The following is an 11,064-nucleotide window of genomic DNA, read 5'->3' on the forward strand; positions in this document are numbered from 1 at the left end:
CGGGAACTCCAGAAAATGAATTCTAACATGTTATTAGAAATATTAAAATATTACTAAAACACAAGACTTTGGAGGCAAGTTTTGAGGCAGAGATTATCTGATTAAGTATTTACCTGGCAGGTCATGAGATGAGGCATAACTGCAGGATCCTGGCATCCATCTGTTTGAAGGCACAGTTATCACCTGAGCCAGTAGGGAGCATGGCAGATGTCTGATTCCTACCCATGCTACAATATTTCAGTATTACAATTCTCATTACAAATAAACATTCCCATTATTTGAACATGTAGCTGATATACAATATGCGGTTAAGACACTGCCTCTTAACATTTTGAAGCCTTATCATATAGCACAGAGTAAGTAATGCCCTGAAAGAATAAGCCTCAAGGAATATGGGGTGTTATTTTTAAGTATGTATTTATCACCACCTCTGTACCGGGTATGAGCACTTGAGATGATGATTATGAAAGTGAGGAGATTGGTCGCCTGGGCTTCCATTCGTACTCCATTGCTTAGGTCCTCTGTTGACTGTTGATGAGTTCCCTTGGCCTGGCCCAAGTTGCAGTGTGTGGGTTTAGAATAGACTCTTGTTATGAACTGAATGTTTGCATCCCCAAATTCATGTGTTGAAGCCTTACCCCCCAGTGCAGTGGTATTTGGAGATGGGATTACCTCATTGAATTAGGGTTCGATGAGGTCATGAGAGTGGAACCCTCATGCTGGGATTAGTGCCCTATAGACGAGGCCTCAAAGAACTTGTTCCCCCTATCTGTGAAGACACATAGAGAAGAGGCCATGTGAGCACCCAGCAAGATGGCAGGCACCTCTAAGCCAGAACGGAACCTACTTGGCCAGACCTCCCAGCCTCCAGAACAGTGAGAAATAGTTTTCTGTTGTGTATTTTGCTATGGAAGCCCAAGCTGATTAAGACAGTCACCTAGACTGTGGGTAAGGTAAGCAAGCCCAGGTGGGCATCATGAGTTATTTTGGCCACCATGTTCTAGATAGTTTCACTAACTGCATCAAACTGCCAGTTATTAAATATAGAAAGGAGTACATAGGGAATTTCCCTCCCAAATTTTATTTAGAAAAGAAAACCATGCGAGGGTGATTTTTCCCCTTCATTGAATGGTAAACTGATCAAGAATTGTGGATCTGCCTGTACACGGACCCCATCTGATGAGAACATGATTTTACCACCGGTTAGATCAAGTATCCTATATATCTCTAAACTTTATGATTTGGCCATTGAAGAAGAAGCTGGAAAAATCAGTTTATTAAAAAGATTTTTCTGTTAATCAAGTGGAGATTTAAAAATGGTATCAGTAACATCTTCAACTTTTATAAAAATCAGTTTTGATGAAAACAATTTTAAGCCTTGGCAGGTACTTTTAAATAAAATGAATAGCTAAAATATATGTTATAAGAAAACCACACTAAAGAATAACAATGCTGGAGCTCCTGTGGCTCAACAGGATCAGCAGTGCCTTGGAAGCGTTGCGATGCAGGTTCAATCCCTGGCACAGTGGATTAAGGGTCCCACTGTGGCTTAGGTCACAACTGTGGCTCAGATCTGATCATACCTGGCCCAGGAGCTCCATAAGGCAGCAAAAAAATAAAATTAAATTAAAAAACAACAGTGATATTTCCAGACTGCTTATAAATATAGGTCCACATCATTATAATGCCTAGTGCTCGATTCAATTGCCTTATCACCAAATTCTATTTTTTTTTCTTTTTTTGGCCACCCCACACCATATGGAGTTCTCTGGCTAGGGATGAGATCCAAGCCACAGTTGTGACTTGCACCGCAGCTGCAGCAATGCTGGATCCTTTTAGCCTGTTGTGCCGGGCTGGGATCAAACCCATGTCCTGGCACTGCAGAGACACCACCAATCCCATTTTACTATAATGGTAACTGCCCTTATATTCTTTTTTTTTAATTTTTTTTTAATTTTTGTTGTATATTATTATTTTTTTTTCCCACTGTACAGCAAGGGGGTCAAGTTATCCTTACATGTATACATTACAATTACATTTTTCCCCCAGCCTTTCTTCTGTTGCAACATGAGTATCTAGACAAAGTTCTCAATGCTATTCAGCAGGATCTCCTTGTAAATCTATTCTAAGTTGTGTCTGATAAGCCCATGCTCCCCATCCCTCCCACTCCCTCCCCCTCCCATCAGGCAGCCACAAGTCTCTTCTCCAAGTCCATGATTTTCTTTTCTGAGGAGATGTTCATTTGTGCTGGATATTAGATTCCAGTTATAAGTGATATCATATGGTATTTGTCTTTGTCTTTCTGATTCATTTCACTCAGTATGAGGTTCTCTAGTTCCATCCATGTTGCTGCAAATGGCATTATGTCATTCTTTTTTATGGCTGAGTAGTATTCCATTGTGTATATATACCACTTCTTCCGAATCCAATCCTCTGTCGATGGACGTTTGGGTTGTTTCCATGTCCTGGCTATTGTGAATAGGGCTGCAATGAACATGCGGGTGCACGTGTCTCTTTTAAGTAGAGTTTTGTCTGGCTAGATGCCCAAGAGAGGGATTGTGGGGTCATATGGAAGTTCTATGTATAGATTTCCAAGGTATCTCCAAACTGTTCTCCAGAGTGGCTGTACCAGTTTACATTCCCACCAACAGTGCAGGAGGGTTCCCTTTTCTCCACAGCCCCTCCAGCACTTGTTCTTTGTGGATTTATTAATGATGGCCATTCTGACTGGTGTGAGGTGATATCTCATGGTAGTTTTGATTTGCATTTCTCTTATAACCAGCGATGTTGAGCATTTTTTCATGTGTTTGTTGGCCATCTGTATATCTTCTTTGGAGAAATGTCTATTCAGGTCTTTTGCCCATTTTTCCATTGATTGATTGGCTTTTTTGCTGTTGGGTTGTATAAGTTGCTTATTTATTCTAGAGATTAAGCCCTTGTCGGTTGCATCATTTGAAACTGTTTTCTCCCATTCTGTAAGTTGTCTTTTTGTTTTCTTTTGGGTTTCCTTTGCTGTGCAAAAGTTTGATGAGGTCCCATGGGTTTATTTTTGCTCTAATTTCGATTGCTTTGGGAGACTGACCTGAGAAAACATTCATGATGTTGATGTCAGAGAGTGTTTTGCCTAAGTTTTCTTCAAGGAGTTTGATGGTGTCCTATCGTATATTTAAGTCTTTCAGCCATTGTGAGTTTATTTTTGTGCATGGTGTGAGGGTGTGTTCTAGTTTCATTGCTTTGCATGCAGCTGTCCAGGTTTCCCAGCAATGCTGGGAAAATGAAAACTTTCTTTTTCCCATTTTTTGTTCTTGCCTCCCTTGTCAAAGATTAATTGACCATAGGTGTCAGGGTTTATTTCCGGGTTCTCTATTCTGTTCCATTGGTCTGTCTGTCTGTTTTGATACCAGTACCACACTATATTGATGACTGTGGCTTTGTAGTATTTCTTGAAGTCTGGGAGAGTTATGCCTCCTGCTTGGTTTTTGTTTCTCAGGATTGCTTTGGCGATTCTGGGTCTTTTGTGGTTCCATATAAATGTTTGGATTGTTTGTTCTAGTTCTGTGAAAAATGTCCTGGGTAATTTGATAGGGATGGCATTGAATCTGTAGATTGCTTTGGGTAGTATGGCCATTTTTACAATATTGATTTTTCCAATCCAGGAACATGGAATATCTTTCCATTTCTTTATATCTTCTTTGATTTCTTTGATTAAAGTTTTATAGTTCTCAGCATATAGGTCCTTTACCTCCTTGGTCAGGTGTATTCCGAGGTATTTGATTTTGTGAGGTGCAATTTTAAAAGGTATTATATCTTTGTATTCCTTTTCTAATATTTCATTGCTGGTATACAGAAATGCGACTGACTTCTGAATGTTAATCATATAGCCTGCTACTTTGCTGAATGTATTAATCAGTTCAAGGAGTTTTGGGGTTGAGTCCTTAGGGTTTTCTATGTATAGTATCATGTCATCTGCATACAGTGACAGTTTGATCTCTTCTCTTCCTATATGGATGCCTTTGATTTCTTTGGTTTGTCTAATTGCTGTGGCTAGGACTTCCAAAACGATGTTGAAGAGCAGTGGTGAGAGTGGGCATCCCTGTCTTGTTCCAGATTTGAGTGAGAAGGCATTCAGTTTTTCCCCATTGAGTATTATATTTGCTGTGGGTCTATCATAAATGGCTTTGATTATATTCAGGAATGTTCCCTCTATACCCACTTTGGCGAGGGTCTTGATCATGAATGGATGTTGGACTTTGTCAAATGCTTTTTCTGCATCTATTGAGATGATCATGTGGTCTTTGACTTTTCTTTTGTTAATGTGGTGTATGATGCTGATTGATTTGCATATGTTGAACCATCCTTGTGAACCTGGGATGAACCCAACCTGGTCATGGTGTATAATTTTTTTGATATGTTGTTGGATTCGGTTGGCTAAGATTTTGTTGAGAATTTTTGCATCTATATTCATCAATGATATTGGGCGATAGTTTTCTTTTTTGGTGGTATCTCTGTCTGGTTTTGGAATGAGGGTGATGGTGGCATCATAGAATGTCTTTGGGAGTATTCCTTCTTCTTCAACCTTTTGAAAGAGTTTCAGGAGGATGGGCACCAATTCCTCTTTATATGTTTGATAAAATTCACCTGTGAAGCCATCTGGTCCTGGACTTTTCTTTGTAGGGAGTGATTTTATGACCTCTTCAATTTCATTTCTAATGATCGGTCTGTTCAGTTGGTCTGTTTCTACTTGATTCAGTTTTGGCAGGCTGTAAGAATCTAGAAAATTGTCCATTTCTTCCAGATGGTCAAACTTGTTGCCATACAGTTGTTCATAGTATTCTCTTATGGTTTTTTGTATTTCTGCTGTATCCGTTGTGATTTCTCCTTTTTCATTTCTAATTTTGGTTATTTGGGTTCTTTCTCTCCTCTTTTTATTGAGTCTGGCCAGGGGTTTGTCAATTTTGTTCACCTTTTCAAAGAACCAGCTCTTGGTTTTATTTATTTTCTCTATTGTTTTCTGAGTCTCTATTTTATTGATTTCTTCTTTGATCTTTATAATTTCCTTCCTTCTGCTGACTTTAGGCCTTCTTTGTTCTTCTTTTTCTAATTCATTTAGGTGGAGGGTTAAGTTGTCAATTTGGGATCTTTCTTCTTTTTTGAGAAAGGCCTGTATTGCTATAAATTTCCCTCTGAGCACTGCTTCGCAGCATCCCATAGATTTTGAGCGGTTGTGTCTTCATTATCATTTGTTTCAAGGTAGTTTTTAATTTCCTTCTTGATTTCCTCGTGGACCCATTGGTTTTTTAGTAGCATGTTGTTTAGTCTCCATGCAGTAGGTTTTTTCTCTTTCCTTTTCCCATGGTTGATTTTTAATTTCATGGCATTGTGGTCAGAGAAGATACTTGAGATAATTTCTATGCTCCTAAATTTATTGAGATTAGCTTTGTGTCCCAAGATGTGGTCGATTCTTGAGAATGTTCCATGAGCATTTGAGAAGAATGTGTATTCTGCTTTTTTTGGATGTAGGGTCCTGAAGATATCAATGAAGTCTAACTTTTCTATTGTTTCCTTTAGGATCTCTGTTGCTTTATTGGTTTTCTGTCTAGAGGATCTGTCCATTGATGTGAGGGGGGTATTAAGGTCTCCTACTATGATTGTATTCTCATCAATATCTCCCTTTATGTCTGTTAATATTTGTTGTATGTATCTGTGTGCTCCTGTATTTGGGGCATATATGTTGACGATAGTCACATCCTCTCCTTGGATGGATCCCTTAATCATTAAGTAGTGTCCTTCTTTGTCTTTCTTTATGTCTTTCGTTTTAAAGTCTATTTTGTCTGATATGAGCGTTGCGACTCCTGCTTTTCTGTCATGTCTATTGGCGTGAAATATTTTTCCCCACCCTTTCACTTTCAATCTATATGTGTCTTTTGTCCTAAGGTGAGTTTCTTGTAGGCAGCGTATTGAAGGTTTTTGCCTTTTTATCCACTCAGCCACTCTGTGTCTTTTGATTGGGGCGTTCAGTCCATTGACATTTAAGGTGATAATTGATAGATGATTATTTATTGCCATTTGAACCTCGTGTTCCAGTTGATTCTATGGTTGTCCATTCTTCCTTTCTTTTTTTTTTTTTTTTTGGTTGGATGGTCTCCTGTTATTATCTGCTTGAGTGTATTTTTTTTTCATTTTTTGCAAATGCAATATTTGGTTTTGGCTGTGGTTGCCCTGTTTTTTAAGTATGCTAACCCCTTCCCATAATTGTGTGTTTTAGCCTGATGGTCCTGTAAGTTCAAACACTTCATTACTATATTAAAATTAAGAAGAGAAACATACAAACAAACAAAAAGGGTTATTTACTTCCTAACATCCCTTGCCCACATTTTATGGTTTTGATGACTCTTTTTCATTTTTTTCTTTTTAATTTTATCTTGTTTGAAGCATGTTCATGATTAAATCTGTATGCTGGCTTATTTGAGTGACTGCTCTCTGATTTCGGTTTCCTCAGTCCTAGTTCTTCTTCTTCTTCTTCTTCTTCTTCTTCTTCTTTTTTTCTTTTCTTTTTTCTTCCCTTTCCTTCCTTTCTTTTTGGTTTAGAGAAGCCCTTTCAATATTTCCTTTAACCTGGGTTTTGTGTTGCAGTATTCTTTAAGTTTTTGTTTGTTGGAAAAAATTTTTATTTCCCCTTCTATTTTAAATGATATTCTTGCTGGATAGAGTATTCTAGGTTGCATATTTTTTCTTTTTAGCACTTTAAATATCTCTTGCCATTCCCTCCTGGCCTGTAGTGTTTCTGTAGAGAAGTCAGCTGATATTCTTATGGGGGTTCCCTTGTAGGTAACATTCTGTTTTTCTCTTGCTGCCTTTAGGATCCTCTCTTTATCACTAACTTTGGCCATTTTTATTATGATGTGCCTTGCTGTGGGTCTATTTGGGTTCAGTTTGGGGCCCTCTGTGCTTCCTGTATCTTGAACCCAGTATCCTTTAGATTTGGGAAGTTTCCAGCGATAATTTCTTCAAATATATTTTCCATCCCCTTATCTTTTTCTACTCCTTCTGGAATTCCTATTATGCATAGATTGGCCCGCTTTATATTATCCCATAGGTCTCTTATATTGCTTTCCAGTTTTTGGATTCGGTTTTCTGTCTGTTGACCGGATTGAGTGATTTCCATTATTCTATCTTCCATATCACTGATTCGTTCTTCTGCATTATTCATTCTGGTTTTTACTGCCCTTAGTTCCGTTTGCATCTCTGCCAATGAATGTTCTGGTTTTTCTTGGCTCCTCCTTATCTTTTCTAGTTCCTTTCTGAGGGTATCTGCATTACTGTTCATATCTTCTCTTAATTCCTTCAGTATTTTCACTCTTTCTCTTTTGAACTCCAGGTCTGTCAGACTGCAGAGATCTGTTTCATTGTTGATTGTTTTAGGTGAGTTCTCCTGTTGGTTTGACTGGGGGTGGTTTCTCAGCTTCTTCATCTTGCTTGTTGTTTTCTTTCTCCTGAGGGAGTTGTACTCTCCATTATTGGGCAGTGTTTGCCTTGTCACTGCCGTGGAATATTTCCTGAGGGCTGGCGTTGTTGGTCAATCTTTTTTGAGGCAGTGTGGCTTTTCTGGAGTGTTGATGGGGCTAACAGTGTTTCTTTGAAGCAAAGGAGGACTTCCTGAGGGCAGACAGGACTGGGAGGTCCACACCACGATGGTAGCAGATTTCACTTGGTCATGCAGATCTTGCTCTGGTGTTTTTAGGCTCTAGGGTTCTTGCAGGGGGTTGGCGGTGTTGGGCAGCTGTTCCTCAGGAGTGAAGCACCCCCTGGGGGCTGGAGCAGCTATCTGGGTCACTGAGAACCTAAGAGGCTCTTCCCTAGGGCAGCCCAACTCAGAAGGACGGCCTGAAAATGTAGGCGGATCTTTTCACAGTCTGGCCAAGCTTGTTGCAGCTTTTCTGGGCTGCAGGGGCTCTTCTAGGGGGCTGGTGGTGCTGAGCAGCTATTCCGCGGGAGTGGGGCACTCCCTAGGGGCTTGGGCGGGTAGCAGGGCCACTGGAAACCCAAGAGGCTCCTCCCCAGGGCAGCCCAACTCAGAAAGACCGTCTGAGATCTTTTCCTGGCTTGGCTGAGCTTGTTGCAGCTTTTCTGGGCTGCAGGGGGTCCTACCTGGAGCTGGCAGTCCTATGCAGCTGATCCACTAGGGCACCCCCTGGGGGCTTGGGCGGGTAGCAGGGCCGTTGGAAACCGAAGAGGCTCTTCCCTGGGGCAGCCCGACTCAGACAAACCGTCTGAGATCTTTTCCCGACTCGGCCAGGGTTGTTGCAGCTTCTGGGCTGTAGGGGGTCCTACCTGGAGCTGGCAGTCCTATGCAGCTGGTCCACTAGGGCACCCCGTGGGGGCTTGGGCGGGTAGCAGGGCCGTTGGAAACCGAAGAGGCTCCTCCCCAGGGCAGCCCGACTCAGAAAAACCGTCCGAGAATTAGGCAGATCTATTCACTGCCTGGCTAGGCTCGTTCTAGCTTTTCTGGGCTGCAGGCCTTTTCTCAGGGGCTAGTGGTGTTTGGTGCTACTCTGTGGAAGTGTAGCCCCTCCAAAGGGCAAGCAGGCCTGTGCAGGGACAGCCCCTGCGGTGGTAGGCTTCAGGCAATTGTTGAGGCCCGCCCTCCTGGATGGCAGGCAGCCCTAGGTTAGGCGAGAGCATAGGGGGTGGTGGGGGTGGGGGGAGGGGATGCACTGGGAAGCACAGCTTTCAGCTAGCTAGCGGGCCTGCAAGCTTGCTGTGGCGTGGGGGGTATTCTATGGGGACCCACCCCTTCTTCTCTCCCCTCCCCAGCACGGGCGCAGATGAGGCTATTCTCCCAAGTTCCCTCTGATGCGACTTTCCACTTCCCCGCCCCTAGAGTATTGCTCCCTTCCTCTGCGACAGCTTTGTTTTCTAGTCTCCCAGGCAGTCTCTGCTCCATCAAATGGTTTCTAGAGCTCCCAAGCAGTTTCTGCTCCGCCCTGCCCCCCCAGCCCGGGGACTAACCTTCGGAGGCGAGGTCTCAGTGCCCAGCCCCCACCCAGGCGTCTCAATTTTTGGTGACTGTGCCCATAGTTCAGATGGTCCGTTCGGTTCTTGATCGGCTTTTCCGTACTCCAACTTACTGCTACACTCTTCTCTGCATCTGGAGATTCCTCCGGTTCGTTTGATCTTTCCCCCGTGTAGGTGACTTTCCAGGGTGCGGGATCCCTTTCTCCTCCGCAGTTCCCTTTCAGGAGCGCCCGTCCCGCTCGGATTCACCTTCTCTCACTCTCCTCTTTTCTCCCGTTCTCCCCAGTAATGTCACAAACTTCTTGCTGTTATTGGAGTTTAGGTTCTTCTGCCAGCAATTGGCTGCTGTTCTGTGCGAGTCATTTATTCTGTAGATGTGCTTTTTTTGTTGTGTTTGTGGGAGAGGGCGAGCGTGTCCCCCTACTCCTCTGCCATCTTGTCCTCTCCCCTTATATTCTTAATTAATGATCACAGTTCAGATTTTTTGGCTGCATCCATGGCATGCGGAAGTTCCCTGCGACAGGAATCAACCCGAGCTACAGCAATGACAGTGCCAGATCCTTAACTGCTAGGCCACCAGCGTACTCCCAGTTCATTTTTGATGAGAGTAAACATTTGATTTACTAGTATAAGGCCAAAGAATTATGAGTAATTGAAATTGTCAATATTGGGATAAAATGGCAAGATAAACACTGTACAGTTTTTATAGTATATCGCAAACTGAATAAAGCAATAATGTATATTCCTGAATTAATTTTAATAACTAAACAATATTTAAGTGGTGAAAAGATTTTTCTTATTATGGGACAAGCCCTTGAATATAATGCTATAGAGGGAAATTAAAATCATTATTATGAAGTTAAAGTAAATGATCTTTATAGTCTCTTCTAATCCTGGGATTCTTGGAAATTGAGAATTTCAAAGGATTCTTTGATCTACAATAAAAAGGTAATGATTTGCGTGAAACTCTAATCTTGGTTACACATATATTTAAATCTTTTTCAAAATGAACATTTGGGATTTATCTAAAAAGCCTATCAAAAAAAGGAAAAAAATGTTGTCTCTTCTGCCCACACACTTATCAATTTGAGCAAGAAAAAACATTTTTTTTTCATTTTTTTAATTTTTTGTCATTTGTCTTTTTAGGGCTGCACACATGGCATATGGAGGTTCCCAGGCTAGGGGTCGAATCAGAGCTGTACCTGCCCATCTATGCCACAGCAACATGGGATCTGAGCCGCGTTTGCAACCTATACCACAGCTCACTGCAACACTGGATCCTTAACCCACTGAGCAAGGCCAGGGAATCAAACCTTCATCCTCATAGTTAGGTTCGTTAACCACTGAGCCTCAGCAGGAGCTCCAAGAAAAAACATTTTTAAAAAACGAAATGTATTACTTGGGTAAAGGAAAAACCCACAATTCTAAGTTTTATAAATGATTCCTTGAATTCGAATGTTAATAAATCCCTCTAAGCAATAAATCAGTATTATCCTTTGGACACAGTAGACAGCATAGGTGTGTGTGGGTATATTTGTTTAACTAAGGCATTTCAAATTAATTTTCTATTTCAAATCTGATAAGTATAACAGGAAAAGTATGTGAAATAAAATTTTCTGAGTAATGTAGTACATTTTAGTGGTCCTAAATAAGTCATATGAAATTCATGATTATCTTGAGACAGAGAAGAAAATGAGAGAATCAAACTTCTGCAAATGAAATGAGCTAAATTTTATACTTTTGAAAAGTATATTTTACAGTGATTTCAAGGAAATCAAGTAGATTCAGAACTTAATCTTAAGCACCAAACTCTTGATGCTAAGCCCTGTAAATTCCTCCAAAATGCCTCAAAACCAGGACTTATTTTCTAAGAATCTTAGATGAAGATTGTGTTTACAAGTACGTATATGTGTAAAATTCACCTTGAAACTTTTTTTTTTTTTTTGGCTTCCCCAATGGCATATGGAATTCCTCAGCCAGGGATCAGATCCAAACCACAGTTGCAACCTAAGCTGCAGCTGTGGCAATGCCAGATCATTAACCCGCTGT

The sequence above is a fragment of the Phacochoerus africanus genome, chromosome 2 (genome assembly GCF_016906955.1).
Source record: "Phacochoerus africanus isolate WHEZ1 chromosome 2, ROS_Pafr_v1, whole genome shotgun sequence".
NCBI classification, from domain to species: Eukaryota; Metazoa; Chordata; class Mammalia; order Artiodactyla; family Suidae; genus Phacochoerus; species Phacochoerus africanus.